The following is a 20992-nucleotide window of genomic DNA, read 5'->3' as shown; positions in this document are numbered from 1 at the left end:
TGTGCAGAAGTTGAAATTGATTGACCAAAACAGTCACAGCCCCTCAACCGACTGCCAGATTTGAGCCAGTTTTTTTTTTAATTCTTTTAAATGTTTATTTATTTTTGACACAGAGAGACAGAGAGACAGAGCATGAACGGGGGAGGGTCAGAGAGAGAGGGAGACACAGAATCCGAGGCAGGCTCCAGTCTCTGAGCTGTCAGCACAGAGCCCGACGCGGGGCTCGAACTCCCAGACCGTGGGATCAAGACCTGAGCCGAAGTCGGACACTCAACCGACTGAGCCACCCAGGTGCCCTGAGCCAGTTTTTATACCCAGCTCCCTTTGAATGAAGGGGACACAAGGCCCCTAAGGAAAGACCTCACCACACTGCCAAAAATATAGAATGTTAATCTTTCTGCCAGCCTTCCCCCGAAGGGACCTAGGGCCTATTACCAGGGTGACTGTGCATTAGGGAAAAGGAGATGAGCAGACCTTTGGGGGAGTAATGAACACTGCTTCTGGGCTGACACTAATTCCAGCAGACCCGAAGCATTGCTGTGGCCCACCAGTCAGAGTGGGGGCTCATGGAGGTCAGGTGATTAATGCAGTTTTAGCTCAGTACTGTCTCACAGAGGGCCCATTAAGTCCCCAAATGCACCCTATGATTATTTCCCCCATTTCAGACTATAACTGGAACAGGTATACCCACATTTCTTCCCTGACCTATGGAGTGACAGCTATTATGGTGAGAAAGGCCAAGTGGAAACCACTAGAACTTCCTTTATTTACGAAAAGTAGTAATCCAGAAGCGATGCCACATTCTTAGAGGGATTTCAGGGGTGAGTGCCACCACCAAGGACCTGAAACACGTAGGAATGGCGATTGCCACTGTGCCCCAATTCACTTTGCGGATTTAGCCTGTGTAGACACCAGACGCATCCTGGGGGATGACAGTGCCTTACCGTAAACTCGCCCAGGTGGGGGCCACAGTTACAGATACTATTTCAGATGTGGTTTCATTGCCGGTACCTGGTATGCAGCTCCTGGCAAATGTGTCTCCTCGATAACTGTTAGTAAATACCACCAGAAGCCATTTGATTTCAGCCAGCAAGGCCAGCAATACATTTTCATTGTCCCACCTCGGGCATTTGTCAACTTCTAAATCTGTGTCCTCATTTAGTCCCTGGAACTTTTTTTTAAATTTATTTTTTTTAAGCTTTTAAAAAAAGCTGATATATTAGAGAGAGAGAGTGCATGAGTGAGCAGGGGAGGGGCAGAGAGACAGGGAGAGAGAATCTCAAGCAGGCTCCAAACTCTCAATGCAGAGCCCGACACGGGACTCGAACCCATGAACCGCGAGACCATGACCTGAGCCAAAATCAAGAGCTGGACGTCCAATCGACTAAGTCACCGAGGCACCTCTAGTTCCGGGAATCTTGATCAACTTTCCCTTCCACAAGACATCACCAAGAACTACTATATTGATGACGATAAGCTGATTAGACCTAACGAACCAGAAGCAGCAACTACTCTAGGCTTCAGGGCTTCCCTGAGTGTCCACTGGCCACAGCTTGAAGCTCAGTGATGTTAACGCTGTTCCCTGAGGCAAAGTTTCCCTGGAAAGCATGTCTGTTCCCAGCCCATTGTTTGTGACCTAAAAGCCAACCTGCCATCACTTATCATAAAAGGGCCAAACAGCAAGGGCAATTATGACAGGGATCTGAGGACAAACTGTCCTAACAGACGACCGGTTTGTCACTTTGGACCCAACGAGAGCTTCAAACGGCTTCAAGAGTGGAAATGTGTGCATGTGATTGTATGTGGAGCGTGTGGGGAGACGTTCCCAGGGCACACCTTCCCCCCATCCATCTTCCGATGTACTCCACTCCCTCTTTCCTTCCCCCACCAGTTCCCCCATTCCTCACTGCTGGATAACCTGACTTGGGGGGGGTGTGGGGGTAATGACTTCAGCGCCTCAAGCCAAACTGCTTTTCTGGGCTCACCGTCAACGGAGACCCAGCTCTGCGGACGGGACCGGACTGCTGACCCTAACGTAAGAACGGCTAACCGTTGTGTTTGTTTCGAGACGGGTCTCCCTATGTTGCCCAGGATGGAGGGCGGAGGTCATTCACAGGCACAAGCGCACTGCTGGTCCACCTGTGAATTTTCACCTGCTCAGTTTCCGGCCTGGGGGGGTTCGCCTCTCCTCGGGTAACCTGGTGGTCTCTCGCTTCTGAGAGATTAACCAAAGAGATGGCGACCTTGGCCCACGCACCCCGCCAGCATAGCGCTCTCCAGCCCAGAACTCCTGCGCTCCAGTGATCCTCCTTGGCTCAGCCTCCGGGGCAGCTGGACCGACAGGTTTGGCCACCAGGCCAGGCCAGCTAACAGCTTTAAGCACCAACATGCCAGCAGTGCCGTCAAATGGACACGGTGCTCCCCCTTTAGTCCTCAAAACCACCGCATAAGCCTTTGAGCCACGCGGGAAGCGAGGCCCAAGGGGCAACGGTCACCTGCCCAAAGTCCCATCGTCAGTGGGCAGTGAGCAGAGCCAGGACCTGAACCCCTAGGATCTACCTCGAGTGGACACTGACCGTTGTAGCAGCAACACTGCCTCCCTGTGGAACAGGCCCTCTTCCCCGTTCACTCTGCGCCTGGGGAAAATCTGGAGGATCGCAGCTCCAGACGAAATGAGAAAAAGTCACTTGCCCAAGGAAGCTCTACTCAGGGGAATCAAGCAAATCCGAATGGGGAAGTAAGTCTCCGTGGTGTCCCAGTCTTCGGGGCCAACCAAACCAGATAAAAGCACTCTCTCTGTCCCTCTCTCTCAGCTATTCCCTCATCTCTCAAGCTCTCTGCATAGACGCTGCAAGAGGCAGAAACAGCTTCTGCACCTGGCTGTGGATGTCCTGGGACAGGAGGGCCAGGGACCGCTCGGACACCAACAGATCTAGGGCCTGCTCCAGGGTGCGCGTCTCAGGCCAAAGCCACCTACGAGTGACACAGCTCCAGGAGCCGCCTGACTGTTTCCAGGGACCTAGCGCCAGGAGCCACAGAAGCGCAAGTGGGAGGCCACCAGTCTGGGCCATCAGGTGCGGGGGGCAAGGGGGTGGGTGGGCAGGGCAGGTCCTCACTGTAGGCACAGTAACTCCTGGGGTGTCACAACAGGGGCCCTTTTTGCTCCTGGGAGCCAGGGCCAGATGCCATGGTCAGGTTCCTAGACATCCTGACCCCGAAACCAGCCGCGACCTCCGGCAAAGGTGTCCGGAGCCCCGTGCGACAATAAACAGCATGTGCAGGATCCGCATGCCCCTGGCCCCCAGTCCCAGCCCACCAGCCCAACTCCGACCCGGGGGGAGCTGTCTCCAGTGCCCGGGGCCTCTGCGTGTTCGGGGCGGTGGGACGCCTGGTCCCTCATCTCACTTCCACCCAGGTCTGGGAGGCACAATCACAGGTGGCTCTCCGTCCTGGTCCCAGGAGGGAAGTACCAGCTCTAAAGTCTGGCGTCCGAACGCCATCAGCACTAGCTGGGGACCAATGTGAGGACTAGGTCTCCCAGAAACAGCATCGCCTCTGGCCTTGCGCCAACTCACCCAGGACGGAAAATGTGACCCCAGCACGGGGTCCGCGAGGGACCAATCAGAAAACAAGAGGCAGGGCCACTGGACGAACCCAAAGTCCCACGAGCCCTCTAGTGGCGGCGGAAAGTAGAGACGAGCACTCGGGGTAGCGAGGTCGAAGCTCGGGGTGTTCAAAAGAAGAAACTATAAAGGTAGCCCAAGGCCACTGTCACCCGCGAGACCAAGACCAGAGTCATAAGCCCAGGAAAGTTTATTAAAATGAGAATTCTTGAGCTCATGCGAGATGTAGTGCATCAGGGTGTCGGGAAGGGGCCCAGAAATCTGAACTTTTACCAAGATCTCCCAAGAAATTCTTGCCTCACAGAGAGGTTTGGGAATCCGTGACCCAGTCTTAAGAGTTAAAAGGGGTCCCCACCGTTCCGATTTCTCTAGGGCTGCTAGGATCAGATCCCACCCAAGCTCCCGGGCTCCAGAAGCGCTTAAGACCGGAAACCGGAACGCTTCCAAAGTGACTGGGGGCCCGGAGGAAGCCAATGAAGTGGCGTCCTCTCCCACGTCGGCTTGCTAAGGGAACCAGATGGCAGGGCGGACGTCTCGGGGCCTGCCGGGAAATGTAGTCCGCAGGGAGTGCGGGCGCGCGCCGGCGCCCTGCGCAGCTGCCGCGGGGAGCCTGAGAGAGCCTTGTGCAAAGATGGGGAGTCCCTAAGTGGCCACAGGGCGTGGTCGTCCCGCGGGCGGTGGGAAGGGGCTGGCCGGTCCCGCTGGGGCTTCACCTACTGGCCGCCGCCAGACCTGACCCGGTCAGTCGCCGCTGCAGCTCCCTACGACCCGACCGGGCCTTCCCTTGATTGTCCGGGACCGGGATCCGTCCCTGGGGATTGTCCCTCAGGGCGGCGGGACATCGTGGGCGGGAGCGCGCTGGGGCCATGCTCGCGCCCCAGGCAGGCGATTTGTGACTGGCTTTTAGACGTTCCCACGACGGGTCCCCCCTCGCCTTTCTCCGAGTGCCCGCTCTGCAAACACCTCTCTATCCGTGGGCCGGGTGAGAGCAGGCTCGCTCAGGCGGCTTTTGGGGAGAAGCCGTGAGTCCCGGGGTGCAGTGACGTTTCTTTGCGGAAGGGCGGATGGGGGGACAGCGGGACGGTCAGGGCCCTGGTGGACGTGGTGGAGGGTTCGGCGCGTCTGGGGAGGGCTGCGGGCTGCGAGGCTGAGCACGGTAAGGGCGGGTCCACAGCGCCAGCCGGCCGAGTTCCTGGATGCCCTCCAGCGACGGTTAGGTGCCTAGGCGGGAGATGGGGAAGCTTTCTAGGAATCAGTGCTCGGGACAATAACCTTTCCTGAGTGCTTCCTCTGTGCCCCGCATGCTGTCGTTCGCTTCCGTGCAGTTGCATCCGACACAGGAAATTTTGTGAAATCGATGCGATCATCATTTTCATGTTACAGACAGAAGCGCTGGGTGTCAGGCTCACAAAGCGAGCAGGTTATCCCGCCTGGGTGGTCTGCCGCTGAAGTCCAGGTTACCATCGAGATAAGGGGTGATAGGGTCACAGTGTACATTTGGGATGACTAGAAGGGATGATTTGAGATGATTAGGAAGACCATGAGTATTTTTTTCCTTGTCCCACTCCAGGGAAGAGGACAGGTACAGGAGACATCTTGGCAAATGCAGAGAGAGTACCCATAGCATAGGGTGGGTGCTGGTATTGAGACCCATGTGTGACCACGTGGGTGGCCTCAGGGATTGCCCTGAGAACATTTGGATGTTTTTATTTTATTTTATTTTTTTTAACTTTTATTCATTTTTTTTTATTTTTATTAATTTTTTTTTTCAACGTTTATTTTATTTTTGGGACAGAGAGAGACAGAGCATGAATGGGGAGGGTCAGAGAGAGGGAGACACAGAAGCTGAAACAGGCTCCAGGCTCTGAGCTGTCAGCACAGAGCCCGACGCGGGGCTCGAACTCACGGACCACAAGATCATGACCTGAGCCGAAGTCGGCCGCTCAACCGACTGAGCCACCCAGGCATCCCCATTTGGATGTTTTTAGACACGAGCATTGCAAGGGTCTATCCCTTCTAGCTTTGTCACCATTTTCCTCTGGCATTTCCTGGGTGACATGGGACAGTTTATTCAGTCCTCCTAAACCTCTGTCCTCAGTCCCTCATCTGTATTTAGGGCATAATACTAGTCCCCATCCCCTAGCTCTGGGTGAGGGCCACATGACCTAATATATGCAGGAGGCTTAGAACAGCACCTCGACAGCCACGAACGTGATCGGTGTCCTTTGTTATTAATGCAGAACAGATGGCTGATGGCCTGTCCTGATGCAGTGCATTTTTCTCACGAGAAAGCCACTTGGCATGCCATAGCAGGATGAGGGTCATGCTGATATTGGCTGAAGTACACGTCTTGAGTGGAGAAGAAGGAAGGATTTTGGATTTGCAGTCTTTGGATGCGTGGCTATAGCCAAGATACCTGTGATTGAAGGTAACCAAGGGTTATTCAGAGCCGTATGGACTTTCAGGGTATTTCCCAGTGTTTTAAGTATTGATCCCTATTTCTTTTGTGGCCTGTATATATTCAGAAACACAGGACAGCCCATGTTAGACTGGGAATGGGGTGACAGGCCACCAGATGTATAGGGGTTCATTTAAGGGATGGGGTTCTTAGCCTTGTGCCCATGGAATTTCAAAGCCCACTTGTGGCTTTGAACTACAATAGAACTGCAGTTATGTCTATGGAACACTTGAAATGTGGCCAGTATGAATGAGAAACTGAATTTTTTAAATAATTAATTTAAACTGAATCTGCCACATGGGACTTATGACCACCATATTGGGCAACACAATTCTAGAGGGTCCGCGGATTTTCTAGAACATTTTGTAAAATGTTTAAATTGGATGTGTATGTGTGTGTTTTCCTAGGAAGTGAGTCCATCAGCTTCTCATAACTACCAAAAAGATGAGGATGTGGTGCTTTATGGTTTCAGCAGAACGTAAGCAAGTTAAGGGAGGTAACTATGGCCTCTGGTAACCACTGCTGTCCTTTCTTTCTCATTTTGTCGTGTCCTTAGCTGTGGGTGACTCCACATGATGAACCCCTATGTTGTTTACTTCTTCATAGCAGGCTGGGACCAAAGGGTCCCAAAGCCCAAAGCCCACTGGTGTCAAACCCAAATTCTCATACATCCAGTTGTTTTAAATAGTCCAAAAAACATATTTCCAAAGCCATTTGGAGCCTACCTACTTTACATACTCCACAAACCTTCACCCATCATCTACCAAGCACAGATAAGTCAAACACTGGAGCTACAAAAGACCCCAGACTGCTGCTACCCTTTGGAACTGCCTGACCCAGAGATTCCCCACTAAGCCGCTAAGAGACATGAAACCGTTTCTTCTCTCATTGTCCCTTCTTCTCTGGAAATTTCCTTGCCCCATTCCCCATGTGGGTGGTGGCCCCCATACCTCTGTCTCTGGAAGGTCTCTGGCTGGGAGGGATTTCCCCTCTCACATAACCCTGTCCTCGTGCTGCCCAAATAAGGTTTGTGTGCTACTCCCTCTCATTGTCCTGTGTCTTCCTTGATCACCAACCGCCACCCTCCCCCCCCCCCCGCCAAAATCCCTCTGCTCACCAAGCATCCTTATATAAGGAAGAGGCAGGAGGGGTGGAGTTAGTAATGGGAGATATTACCATGGAAGCAGTAGCTGGAGTGATGCCAGGAAGGGGTCATGAACCAAAGAATGCAGGTGGCCTCTGGAAACTGAAAAAGGCAAGGAAATGGATTCTTGCCTGAAGCCTCTGGAAGGAATGCAGCCCATTAACAACTTGAGTTTAGATTTCTGAACTCCAGAAGGCTAGGAGAAAAAAAAAATTCTTTTGTTTCAAGCCACTGGGTTTGTGCTCATTTGTTACAGCAGCAATAGTAAACTAACGTAACTTGTATATGCACAAATCTATAAATATTCCTGTATCTATCCATTTGTGTCTATTAGAGTAAATATGACTTTAGTCCATTGCCACATGGGTCATCCTAGCCTTTCCTTCTTGCTTAACTGTAAATTTCCTCACCAGCAGTGGCTCCCACCATCCAGCCTCCGTAAACTATACCTGTACGGCCATTTCTGAAATGTTCATCTATACCCCCATGAGAATGTACCACGCTGAGGACAGTGCTTTGTCTTTAGCCAGTCTGCCGACTTTTATTTTTTATTCATCCCCCACCTTTTACATTTTGAAACATTTTAAACACAGGGAGAATTTGCTTTCTGCTTGGCAACCTTAGTGCTGTGAATGCCGCCTCTCTCTCTGCTCCACCCGTTCCCTCTGGATTTCAGTCCCCTTCCCCTGAGGAGCTCCCCAGCAGGGGCACTGCAGGGGTGTAGACCTGCTTGACCCACATCCCTACCCCGTTGCCTCACTCTGCCACCCAAGCCCGCGGCTTTCCCAGTTCTGCCTGACTCCTCTCCTGGTGGCGTTGTGGCTCCCGTCACTTCCCTCCTCAACCTCCAGGCTCTCCCAGGAGGTTGTCCCCAGGTACACACACCTATATAAGTGTATGCAATGGTACTGGAGAGAAAAGGCTACGTGTTGAGAGACTTGGAAAGGAAGGGGAGAGTATCAGGATAGGAAACATGAACAGGACAGACATTCAAGACAGGTTGGAAACCCTAGAGCAGAATGGCACCTGGCCCCAAATTCTACCTGGAGCTCTGGGAGGGAGACACCCTCTCAGTGCCCCACACCAACAGAAGGAGGCAAGAGGAGGCCAGAAATGCCAGCCTGGCACTTAGGCGAGGCCTGAGATTATTTCCTTGGGTTCCACATGGCTCATTTGTAGCATGAACGATTCCCGCTGCAGGCCTCAGAAAGACTCCATAGAGACGCCCAGGGGAGCCTGGGTCAACAAGAAGAGGCCTGGGGTAGGGAAGCGGATGGCCCAAGATGGACAGCTCTCCCTATTGGGAGCCACAACAGCAACCACGGACACCAGAATCGGATGCTGGTATGTGCTCACAGCCAGCCAGGACCAGTAATCCAATGGCCAACATTCAAACACCAAGGAAGACAAGAAAGCAAAGGGAATGAGTCTGTCCTTTGGCCACAATCATCTTGTGTAAGCATCTGTATCCAGATACCTTCTTGGGGAGAGAGAAGAGGGTGAGTAAGAGGGAGAAGATGGGAGGAAAGAGGAGGGGAAAAAGAAGAGGAAGGGGAAGAGTAGGAGAGGCAGAGGAGTAAAGAAGTCTTCTTGAAGATTTCGGTGCTGGTGGATACTGTGCATCACCTATATAAGGATATAACATGGTGTAGACTTTCCCAGACATACTGGTCAAGGGAGTACTTTGTTTACAGCACAGTTACTCATATCTCCTAGATCCAGTACTCCCTGAAAGAGTTTGGGATATGTGGCTCTATAAAGAGGCGAACAGAATATCTGGGCCTAGGGTACAGATGGGGACGGATGGGGGTCCCTAACGGAGAGGCAGTGACACATTGAAGACACTTTCCCCTCTCAAATTTGCTTTGAGTGCCCCTGGGCTTGTCGTGGTCCCTTAGCCTGTCTTACTGTAAACAGGGATTGCACTGGATCTCTTTTAAAGGGAGCAGCTCGGGGCGCCTGGGTGGCGCAGTCGGTTAAGCGTCCGACTTCAGCCAGGTCACGATCTCGCGGTCCGTGAGTTCGAGCCCCGCGTCAGGCTCTGGGCTGATGGCTCAGAGCCTGGAGCCTGTTTCCGATTCTGTGTCTCCCTCTCTCTCTGCCCCTCCCCCGTTCATGCTCTGTCTCTCTCTGTCCCAAAAATAAATAAAAAACGTTGAAAAAAAAAATTAAAGGGAGCAGCTCTTTTAGAGTTCATTCAGAGGGCAAGCATCTGGGGCCCTCTGAGCCACTAGGACTCCCCAGTCATTTACAACTGCAGCCTGAAGTTGTGACAGCTCTTAGGCATTTTGCCGACAGTCGATGACTGGTGGTACTGGAGACAGAAAAACAACAGACAAGGGAGCTGGACGCTGAAAGCCTAATCTGAACCATGACAAAGATTCATAGCTGGACTCCCATCAAAGCTGAAGAGGGCCGCTGTGGCCACGTGGGACTGTGCTGGGGACCTAATGGAGTCACCACGGAGAACAGCCTTTCTGAGACCCCTGGGCCAGGAAGCACACACTAGGAGGATGCTAGGCCAGGGGTGGTCATGGATGCGCCGGGGTGGGGGAAGGAGCAGCCTAAGAGAGGTTAATAACAAGGATATAAATACAGTTCCAGCTACCATGGGAGACCAGGAGAGGAGGTTCCTGGCACACTCTGCACTCTCAGGAGCCCCTCACACAGGACGTCAGACGTTGCAGCTTGGGCCCCTCTTGACTGGATGGCAAGAACAGAGCTGCTGACATCCACAGCCCAAGATCCTTCTGAGATCCCAGGGAGAGATAGGAGCCCACGTGCCCAGCGGTGAGTATCTGTAGGTAGAACAGAATACAAAAGTCTTGCTCTCTTTTCCCCTGAGAGAAGATTTTAATGTCTGCAATGCAAACGTTCTTTAGACAGCTGAAACCTTACAACATTTTCCGGGACTGGGGCTCCTGAAACCCGATTCCAATTAGAAATGCTAATCGGTTTAATGCATGATCAGCTTTAGAGAAGAAATGTAATTGCAGTTCATTGAAAACTTTGCACAAACAGTGGATAGAATGTTGACATATCTAGGGAGCAGACTATGTCAAAAAGATTAGGACACTGACATGTATTTTGATTCTCGCCTTTCAAAACCAGGTCTCACGTCTATACCCACAAGGCCGCTTACTACAATCACCCATGATTCTCTGCCTGAGGGTTTTTTCTTACCCTTGGAGCATGCTGGACATGACCCAAGGCCACTGGAAGTGTCAGATATTTATTGCCTCTGCAAGTAGTGAGCCCTTTATTAATAATGGTGGGGGGGGGGGGTGGCACCTGGGTGGCTCAGTCAGTTAAGCGTCTAACTCTTGATTTTGGCTCAGGCCACAATCTCAGTTTGTGAGATCAAGCCCCCCATCAGACAGTATGGAGCCTGCTTGGGATTCTCTCTCTCTCTCCCTCTCTCTGTCTGCCCCTCCTGTTCTCTCTCTCTCTCTCTCTCTCTCTCTCAAAAATAAATAAAATAAACTTAAAAAAATAATGTTTGGGTATTTGGCAGCTACATACTCTAGGTTCCATATCCCATACTTGGGATGGATGTGAAATGTATTCTACCCAGTCTCCCATAGTCCCCCCACTGAATAAGCTCCACTTGCCAAAGTGGTAACTTTCTAGATCATCCCCCCCTTAATTGGCTGCCTTCCTTGCAAGTCTCACTTCATCACACACCCTTACCAGTGTTACCTGGTACTTCCTTTCAAGTAAGCTCTTTGTACTGATGGTTGGCCTCAGGGTCTGCTTCCTGGAAACCAGGACTTGGACACCTTGTATATTAAAAATGCATGCAATTCAATAACACTGATTCAAAAACATATATGTTCCCCTATGGTTATTGCAGCATTATCTACAATAGCCAAGATATGGAAGAAACCCAAGTGTCCATCAATAGATGAATGGATAAAGATATGACATTACACATGCTCACACAACTCACACACACACACACACACACACACACACACACACACGAGTGGAATATTACTCAGCCATAAAAAAGAAGGAAATCTTGCATTTACAACAACATGGATGGACTTAGATGATATCATGCTAAATGAAATAAGTCAGGGAAAGATAGAAGCCATATGAGTGTACTTATATGTGGAACCTAAAAAAACACTGAAAACACAAACAGAAACACATTTATAGATACAAAGAACAGACTGGTGGTTGCCAGGGAGGACGTGGGGGAGGGATGGGCAAAATAGGTACAGGGAATTAAGAGGTACAACCTGCCAGTTATAAAATAAATAAGTCATGGGGATGAAAAGTGCCCCATATGGAATATCAGTAATATTGTGATAACTCCATGGTGACAGATGATAGCTATACTTCTGCTGAGCATTGAGTAATGTATGGAATTGTTTGATCACTTACGCTGTATACCTGAACTAACCTAATATTATATGTCAACTATACTTAATTAAAAAAAAAAATTTTTTTTAATGTTTTTATTTATTTTTGAGACAGAGAGAGACAGAGCATGAACAGGGGAGGGGCAGAGAGAGAGGGAGACACAGAATCCGAAGCAGGCTCCAGGCTCTGAGCTGTCCGCACAGAGCCCGACGTGGGGCTCGAACTCACGGACCGGAAGATCATGACCTGAGCCGAAGTCAGATGCTCAACCAACTGAGCCACCCAGGCGCCCCAACTATACGTAAATTTATTTTTAGATGTGTTTATTTCACTCTGAAACTCATATATTCGGTTGGAAATAGAGTTCTACACTCAAAGTTATTTTTTACCAATATTTGAAAGATAGGCTCTACACCATTCTTTTTCTCTCGGTCATTGTTGCTTGCTTCATTATCTCCCCTTTTCTTTTTCCCAACGGATGAAACGTATCAGGAACACAGAAATGTATAGAACATATAGGGAATAGCATAATGAATGTGTGAACACCTCCCAGCTAGGGAAATAGAACTTGCAACACAGGGAATCTATCAGCCCTGGGGTGAGCACCAGCCTGAATCTGGGATTTCCCATGTCTGTGTGACTGTTACGTAGAGCAAGCAGGGGCCAAACCACGAACATGGTGTTTCCTGACCCCTCTGGATGCCCCAGCAAACCTCTGCGGGCCTCCTTCTTCTCTATTTCCCATCATCAACTGCAGGATCAGGCCTCATGATTTTTGTGATCACTCTGCGGTGATAGAATGTGTTTGGTGAGCTTAGTATTCCACACGGTCAGGGGGTCAGGGTCCTGTCCAAGGTAATAACCACAGCTCTGATGGATTTTCCAAATCTATGCCTCCGCTCCCTCCCAGCTCAGGCCTGGCCCGGGCTAAAGGCCTAAGTGGGAAAGGGGGACCAGGTGTGGCACGTTCATCCCACTGCGACTCAACGAGAATATGCCTCCCTCCCCGTCTCCAACCATTAGACCCCCACATGGAGAACTGTCCTCATTCCCCCCAGTCACCCCCTTTCGAAACTTATTTGGATTCTGACTTCTTCCCACCGTCCCCCGCAAACTCTGAGACCTCCGAGCGGCCTCCTGCAAGACCCGTCTCCTTAGTAAGTTGGAGGTGTGAGGCCTTTTCGCTCGGACACTCAGCAGCCTTTCCAGCTTCTCCAAAGGGGGCCCCTCTCGATTCCAAATCCCCCAGACGCTGCCGTGTTAGTTAGGAAACACCGTCTAAGGGGGAATAGCAGGACTTGACACGTCGGTGGCCTTTGGCTGGCACAGAGTCGGAAGCACGGAGAGCACGAGAACAAGCAACACACGAACCCAAGAGAAGTGAAATCAATGTTGCAACTTGAATGGTTTCCTCAGGGGAAGGATTCGTGGACCCACACCATTTCCCGGGATTTTTCATGATCCCCAAGGACCTTGGGTGGGTCAGTCCCATGGCTTTTTGGCAAAGGCCACGTCCACCCTGGTGACCGTTGTGCGAGTGTCCACAGCCACCGGGTCGGAGCCTCATCCTTTTTATGCCTCCCCAGCTGCCGCCCCAGTAAAAAGCTCAGCACGTTTTAACAGGCCCAGGTGGGTTTCAGGTATTCACCTGCCTTCTTGATGCTCTGCGTGTCCTTTCTCCATGACTGGTTGACCCCAGAGCCGGCTTCGGGAAGAAGCACGACCGAAAAAGCCTGTCAAAGTGGACGGGATCTAGAATTACCTCTAGGAGAGATAACAAGTGGCCCCAGAAGCTCCTCCGCACTTTAAGAATACACACAACATGTGTATGCAAGGGCACGCACACACACACACACACACACACACACACCAACTTAGTCATAAGATACTGCTTAAAGGTGACATCTGATGTGAAACGCCAGCTTTATCCCTTACTTGATCCCCACATATATATGAAAATATTTCTAGACCTCTGGTTTGTTCCACTGACGTGTTTGTCAATTCCTGTTTCATTGCTAATCCTATAGAGTAAGTTTTAATATCCAGTAGGGAAAACTCCCCCGTTTGGATAATCCCTCGCATTTTCTCTTCAAGGTCATTTTATAACCCAGGTACTGGTTCCAAGTATACACTCAAATTCCTGTTGTGGTTTATGATTGCGATCACACTGAAATCACACATTTAGAGGGGAATTTAGAGCAGAATCGACAACATTTCAAAGATTAGCCTTCCTTTCCCCCCCCAAAATAAATAAAAATGTTATTTCAGTGTCCAAACAGGAAGCTCATGAAAAGGTTCATGGACATTTTCCCTAGGTTTTTTTTTTTTTTTTTAAGTTAATTATATTTGGAGGTATTTTACAATGCTCATGACGCGTTTGAATAAGACATTTTCTTTGTATTGTATTTCCTAATAGAAGTGTCTACAAAACTTATTTTCTTATGTGTTTAACTGATGTCAGCCAACCTTTCCTGATCTACTTCCTGGGTGTTTACTTTGGTTCTCCTAAGAAGGAACTCCATTAAGACAAAGGCAGTTTTGCCACTGTCTTGTGTTAGTCGGACACTAATAATAGTTCTCGTCCCTTTCTGAGGTCTTTTAGAGACTGAACTCCGTATCTTAGTGTCTTGACCTGGTTCTACTCGGTTTGGGACAATAGCTTGGAGGCTGGGTCCTCCCTGCCTCTCAGGCAAAGGAGGTCTGACCTGGTTCTCATAGTCCTCAACTAATCCAGGTGTCACTGAATGTGGGTAACAACTGACCCCCCCCCCCGGCCCTGGCACCACTGGCCCACTTGCAGTTTTCAGCCGTGAACCAGTAGTAACCAAGGTGATCGTGTCCAGCGCTCGGAACTTGCGTGTGGTCAAAAGGTTCTGAGAGCCATTGTGAGTCACCGTGACACCTCTGGGCTTAGCCAGTCAGGCCCTGGGGCTCAGGGCAGGAAGGATAAGACAAGGAGGAGAAGAATCCTCTCTCTCACTCCTTGACCTCTCTTCCAGACGTTCCTGAAGCGAGCGCGGTGGTCTGAGAGGTAAGACATCCATATCCACCAATAACATGTAATATTTCTTTGTGACGTTACCTCACCCACCCACCTGATGACCCCCAACCCTACTGGATAAAACGGGCACTGCGTCGGGTTCAGAAATACAGCACAAAGCTTTTGGGGGGGGGGCAGTCTGGGGGTCGTGGTAGGGATCAGGGGTGTGGGGGTCAAGGTCAGGTATTAGGGGTGAGTGCGGTCTCCAAACGCAGTTTGTCAGCACACTCACAGCCCTTGTCCTTTGCTCCTCTGGGCCTTACACAGATCCTTTCCTTAGGAAAGGATCCTTTCTTTAGATTCCTAAGGATCCTTTCCTTACATCCTTTCCTTCTTGAAATGCCTGGAGTGGATTCTCTTTAACTGTTCTTGCCTGTTGCAGGGAACAAGGCAGATAAAGCGATCTCTGAGGACTCCCCTGGAAACAGGTGCATGTGGTGGGGGGGGGGTGGAGGGGGAAGAGCCCCCCGGGTCCCCTGGGTCGATTGACTTTCATCATCTTTTCCAGGAGTGGTGCTCCTTCGTGAAGCCGTCTGTGGCGTCAGCGAGTCATGGAGAAAGAAAAACCTGAAGTGAAACCCAGCACACCCGCACCCAGCAACGAGGAGAACACACCTAGACCCTCAAAACGCCCCAGGCCTTCCCAAAATATTGTGTGCTTTTTACTGAATAGGCAGCTGGGGAGGCACAGAAGTGACGTGGACCTGTCCATGTGGGTGTGGATGCTGGACTGAGCCACGCCCCGGTGCAGGTGGCCCCTTCCAAACAACCATGGGTCTTGCCTGCTCACCCCCACCCCCACCCCCACCCCCACCCCCACCTCTTGAAAATGCGAAAGAAAAATTGATTTAAAATAACAAACACCTCTCTCGTGTCAGCTCTTGAAATAAAAGCTACGTTTTCCTCCTTTTGGTTCGATGTGTTCTTATTGCCCGAACAGCATTCTTAGGTCAGTTACACCGGACAGGGGATCGTACTCATGGTCACACGGAGCGCAGGAGCTCTCCTACACCGGGGGATGGCGAGGTCACACTGCAGGGCAGGTCTCTTCCACCTTTAACCCGGGACAAAAGGGAACCGAGATGTGGAAGCAGGTCCCTCCAAGAAGGGAGACTCCTCTCCCTAGGCGGTTTTGAGACATCCTCTGGGTTCCCCTGGAAAACCCAGGTACTAGCCTAGGGACACGCATTGTTTCAGAACAGGCCACCAGCAGGGCGGGAAGTTGAGGACACTCCTTTGGGGTTTCTTATTCTGATGCTCAGGAGATTATCATTTAGACACGACAGCATTGCGTCTTTGTTGGTTCTATTTCATATTTTAAAAGTCAGAGCACAGGGCATTTTAATATGGGAATGTCACACCCTCTGGGCCCCCTGAAGGTAATGGCTCTTCTCACTGTCCCCAAAGTCTGGACCGGCCAGACCCTTATCCGGCCGGGTGGGGAAAACCTGGCAGTCGGTGCTGGTGGCGGCTGGAAGCCGAGAATGTACTGGACTGAAGGCCCCAGCCCATCTTGGCAGTACGGGGCCCTGGATCCCCTGTGAGAGCGTACAGGGCTCCACAGTCCCTCAGGGAAGTCGGATGGGAGTGAGAACATCGGGCATTGAGAAACAAGCTGAGGCCCAGGGGAGAGCGCCCTGGGTACATGGCCCGCTCAGGGGACCAGCCAGGGACCAGCGAGAGAAGGTGCAGGGGCAGCGCAGGTGCGGGAGCAGTGAGGCACGGGCAAGACTGTCCTGGGCAGCGAGGACAGCTGCCTGACCCCAGCCCCACTGCTGGTAGGGGAAGGCCCCCACCTCCCCCCACCTGCCCGCAGGTCGGGGCGCCGGCTCCTCCCCTCCCCTCCCCTCCGACCTTGGGTTACACAAGACCACTCAAGGCCTCTGCATCCCACCACCTCCGCCCCGAGCCTGTGCCCTCCCCGAGTGGAATCTGACTCGGCCTCTAGTGTTCCTGGAGGGCGGCTTCCGGCGTCCTACCTCTCACGACTCACAGCAAATGGAGTTGCGATGGGCCGCGAACCTTGGGACGCGGGGGGCCACGTTCCAACAGGGAGGACACTCACGGATAGCACCTTGAGCGACAGCACGAGCGGCGCAGAGGGACGTCGCAATGTACCCTCTGGTGCCGGGCACCGTGGGTGCACGTGTGTGCACGCAGGTCTCGACCTGGTGCAGCAGGTGGCACTGTCGCTCCTGGGACTCGGGGCCCCGTGCAGCAGCTGGCACCGCCTACCCTGCATCTCCCAGGGGTGCCTGAGCCAAGCAGCAGCCCAGCGGAGGCTCCACAGAGGCCCAGCCCTGGGCAGTGACACTGCGGTGGCAAATGTGACAGGTCCGCCACTGAGGGGCCTGCTGTGAGGGGGGAGGGGGGAGGAGGGGGGGCTTGGAGGTCAGAGAGGCCTCCCCGCGAGCCCCCATGGTGTGCAGATCGGACCGGAGAGACATCCCTCCACCACAATGTTACTGGAGGGATGCATTTCAGCGTCATTTGTGTCTCCAGAAGTCAGAAGCACAAGTAAGACATCCAAAGGGGCGGCGGCGGGCAGAGAGAGACCGAGTCGGAGGAGAGGGAGCCAGAAAGGGGGAAGGAAAGAGAGATTGGCCCCAGAAGTCGATCCTGGGCCCCCTGCACAGGACCAGCCAAGTCCACACCCATCCCCCTTAGGAGCCTCCCGCCTTCTGGTTTGTCCAGGGGCTCAGACCCTCTTCTAGAAGAGTCCTTCCTGGGGAGCTTGACAGCATCCCCTGTCCAGTGCCTGGAGAAGCAGCGCCAAATGGCCAGGGAAGACCCTCCATCGCTCCCAAAGGCTCTGGAAGAGGGGACACAATGCCCACCCCTCCTCTGTCTTCCTGGGGTGGGGTCAGGAACAGGAAGTGAAAATGTAACCAGCAAGGGGTGGGCCACCTCTCTTTCCCTCTACTCAATTGGCTGCCCTCCTCCCCTCCCCCCCCCCCATTAGAGCAACCTGAAGGAGAGAGGAGGCAGGGCTCCCTGATGTGTGTAAAGGGGCCTGTGCTGTCAAGGACACCAGAGACCCTTCAACAGAATGGTGCACGGACACGATACTTGTGCATTACAAATACACTTATGATCGGAAGGAATCTTGCGAAAGAAAACATGCATCTGTCCAGGAACAAAAGTTCTATTAGCATCAAATACAGACTCTGACACTATGACTTCTCTCTGGAAGCAAAATTGCCATAAAAAGTACTTTGTTCCTTGGGACACGCAGTTCTCATTGACACAGGCCAACGTGAGGCCATCAGTCAAACAAACAAACAAACAAACAAACGTTGGCAACATACTTTTGCCTGTTCAATCTCCTACACATAGCACACTTAGAGAAACCTTTCAAAAAGTGTCCCTCTTCCCTGAAATAATTCAATTGTGGTTCATGAAATCACATTTACCGTTGTAACATTTTAGAACTGTGGAAGGCTTAGAACGGACTTCCTCTAACCCCTCCGTGTTACACGCAAGGAAGCTGAGACCTGAGCAGGGCGTAGTGACTTGGGGCTGTCCCTGGGCTGTGGCTCAAACGTCCTGATGGAAGCACTCAGTCATGCTGCCTAGAGCTGTATACTGTGTTCCTCCATGAGGTTTCAGCAGATATTTTAGTTTCCCCAACTTGCCTCCCAGTGGCTTTTTGTAGAATTGCGAGTAGAGACTCATTGTGATAGCTGTGAGCCAAAAGTTAAAATATTGGGAATGAAATTCCATTTGCAATAATAGTAGGAATAGAATCAGACACAAACCACATATAGAGGAAGGATGCAGAGCTCTGACAAGATCTGCAGATATTATACAACGTGCAGATGTCATTAAATGCAAGAAGGGGGCGCCTGGCTGGCGCAGTTGGAGAAGCATGCAAGCCTTGATCTCGGGGCTGGGAGTTCAAGCCCCACGTCGGGTGTAGAGATTACTTAAATAAATAAACTGAAAAAAAAAAACAAGAGAAGAAGACATTAAGGCAGGCAGGCAGGCGGGCAGGGAGCCCTCTAGATTCTAGCGCCAACAAAAGCGAGCAAAATCGGGGGCGCCTGGGTAGCTCAGTCCATTAAGTGTCCGACTTTGGCTCACATCAGGATCTCAGGGTTTGTGAGTTTGAGCCCCCTTTGGATCCTGTCTCCCTCTCCCTGCCCCTCCCCCACTCGTGCATGCGAGTACTCTCTCTGTCTCTTAAAAATAAAAATAAAAACATAAAGGGGAGTAAAATCAGAAGTGGGGATCACATAAGAACTACCTGTTTAACTACCAGTGACCCTCCCTGTGTTCACACCCCCCGCCCCGCAATCTGTTGTTAAGCAGTGTCGGGCTGAGTTAAGGTTGCTGTAATTGAAATCAAGTAGTAAGCAGAAGTTTAAATAAATGAGATGGGGGGTTGATGCTATCAGAAAAAAGTAAGAAAGAAAGAAAGAAGAAAGGGAACAAAGTAACACAACAAAAAAATACAAAAGGCAGAGAAAGTATCATTCTAGGGAAAAGAATCACTACCAGGTAGTGTAAGAGAAAGTTATGCATACTCTTTTTTTAATAGCATTAAGAAATTTTAAATAATGGAAAAAATGAAAATAAAGGAGAAATGATAAGATAAAGAAGGAAATAAACAGATAACAATGAGCTGGCAAAGTTCATGTAAAAATAGGAAGAAATAGGGGTTCAGTCCGTTTGAGTGTCTGACTCTTGATTTTGGCTCACGGCATGATCCCAGGGTCATGGGTCAAACCGTGCCTCTGGACCCCGTGCTGAGCATGGAGCCTGCTTGGGATTCTCTCTCTCTCTCCCTCTCTCTCTCTTTCTCTGCCCCTTTCCCCCTCCTGCACTGCTCTCTCTCTCTCTAAAATGAAAAATAAATAAATAAAATAAAATAAAAAATACTTCTTAAAAAAATAGTAAGAAATAAAGCCATTGCTGAAATGAAGCCACATTAGAAACATCAGGAATCAGAATGAACTGGTACAAGTAAATAGAATAGAAAAGAAAAAACACCTAAGAAATAACAGCCGCTTTAAAAACGGCCATAAACGTGGAAGAAAAGGACAATGCGTTAACCTCTGGGTGTTTGTTATCCTCGCAACAATTGGGAACTGGGGAACTCAGTTTTACAAGGGGGAAAGAGCAGGCTGCTTTTTAAATTCTCTTCTGCGACTTGTAGCATCAGAAGGTTCATTAGTTTGCCACAATCTCGGTGGAGGAAATAACAGAAACGTATGGAGTCACAGTTCCGGAGACGAGAAGTCAGAGGTCATGAGTGGGCAGTGTTGTTCCTTCTGAGGGCTGGGAGGGAGCATGTGTTCCAGGCCCTTGCCTAGCTTGCTGGCGAGATTTGGCATTTCTTACAGTATTAGTCAGGGTTGTCTGAAGAGACAGACCGAATAGGATGGACAGACAGACAGGTAGGTAGGTAGGTTGATAGAGTCAGATTTATGAGAAAGAATTAGGTCGTGGGGAGCCTTAATAAACAGTATTTATGGGATGCTTGGCTGGCTCAGTCGGTAGAGCGTGCAGCTCTTGATCTCAGGGTCGTGAGTTTGAGCCCCACATTGGGCATGGAGCCTAATTAGAAAAAAGCATAAATTAAAACAGTAAACCAAAAAGCAACAGAAACAGAATTGGCTTGTGTTCTTATGGAGGCTGAGAAGTCCAGTCAGCAGAGAGCTCACGGCATACGTATAGGTTGTAGTCTGAAAGGCAGCAGGCTTGACACCCCAGACAAGCAAATGTTTCAGTCCAATTTGGAAGGCCAGAAAAGATCCAATGATAGCTCAGGCAGGCAGGAGGACATGCCTCATATTCATAGGAGGGCCAGCTGTTTTTTTATCTTCAGATCTGCTGCGGATTGGAAGAGGCCCACTCACATTAGGGGACAATTTGTTTTACTCAGTCTATCAATTCAAATGTTAATCTCATTCATAGCATCCTCATGGACACACCAAGAATAATGTTTGGCCACACATCTGGGTACCCTGTGACCCAGTCAAGTTGACACATAACATTAAGCATCACACTTACTTCTTCATCGCCGTGATCTCTGCCTTCACCTTCACATGTCGGTCTCCCTGTATACATACCTGTGTGCACACATCCCGTTTTGACAAGGACACCAGGTCATATGGAATTAGAGGCCCACCCGAGTCCAGAATGACCTCATCTTAACTAATTACATCTGCAACAACCCTATTTCCAATAAACTCACATTCTGAGGGTCTGGGGGTTAGGATTTCAACATGAATTGTTGGAGGCACAATTCAACCCCTAACAGAAAGCATATCAGTGAGTTTTTCAGAATTAGGATGGTGGAAATGTGTATTACCTTGTGCCTCTGGAGGCATCACCATTCTATGTGAATAATGCCT

The 20992-nt window shown here is 50.6% G+C and overlaps 2 long non-coding RNA genes across 11 annotated transcripts in view; one reads left to right on the top strand and one right to left on the bottom strand.

The window, feature by feature from the left end:
- Positions 1–7892, bottom strand: part of LOC123594148 — a 28985-nt gene extending 21093 nt beyond the window's left edge. The window contains exons 1-2 of the long non-coding RNA XR_006710692.1: positions 7806–7892; positions 3897–3902 (exon numbers count right to left, since the gene is read on the bottom strand). This is a non-coding gene — a long non-coding RNA (uncharacterized LOC123594148). The remainder of the gene's footprint in view (positions 1–3896; positions 3903–7805) is intronic.
- LOC123594147 lies at positions 4232–16374 on the top strand. 10 transcript variants are annotated; one of them, XR_006710686.1, is made up of 8 exons: positions 4233–4363; positions 6489–6559; positions 8426–8680; positions 9824–10015; positions 14593–14624; positions 15016–15061; positions 15142–16209; positions 16265–16371. It is a non-coding gene; the product is annotated as an uncharacterized LOC123594147 (long non-coding RNA). The 10 variants fall into 10 exon arrangements; XR_006710688.1 differs by having other exon boundaries at positions 6489–6577; positions 8584–8680; XR_006710684.1 differs by having other exon boundaries at positions 6489–6577.
- The last annotated feature ends 4618 nt before the right edge of the window (positions 16375–20992 follow it).

Source organism: Leopardus geoffroyi, chromosome X, assembly GCF_018350155.1.
Source record: "Leopardus geoffroyi isolate Oge1 chromosome X, O.geoffroyi_Oge1_pat1.0, whole genome shotgun sequence".
Taxonomy (NCBI): domain Eukaryota; kingdom Metazoa; phylum Chordata; class Mammalia; order Carnivora; family Felidae; genus Leopardus; species Leopardus geoffroyi.
Note: the sequence above shows the minus strand (reverse complement) of the source record. Positions and strands in the feature narration are given on the sequence as shown.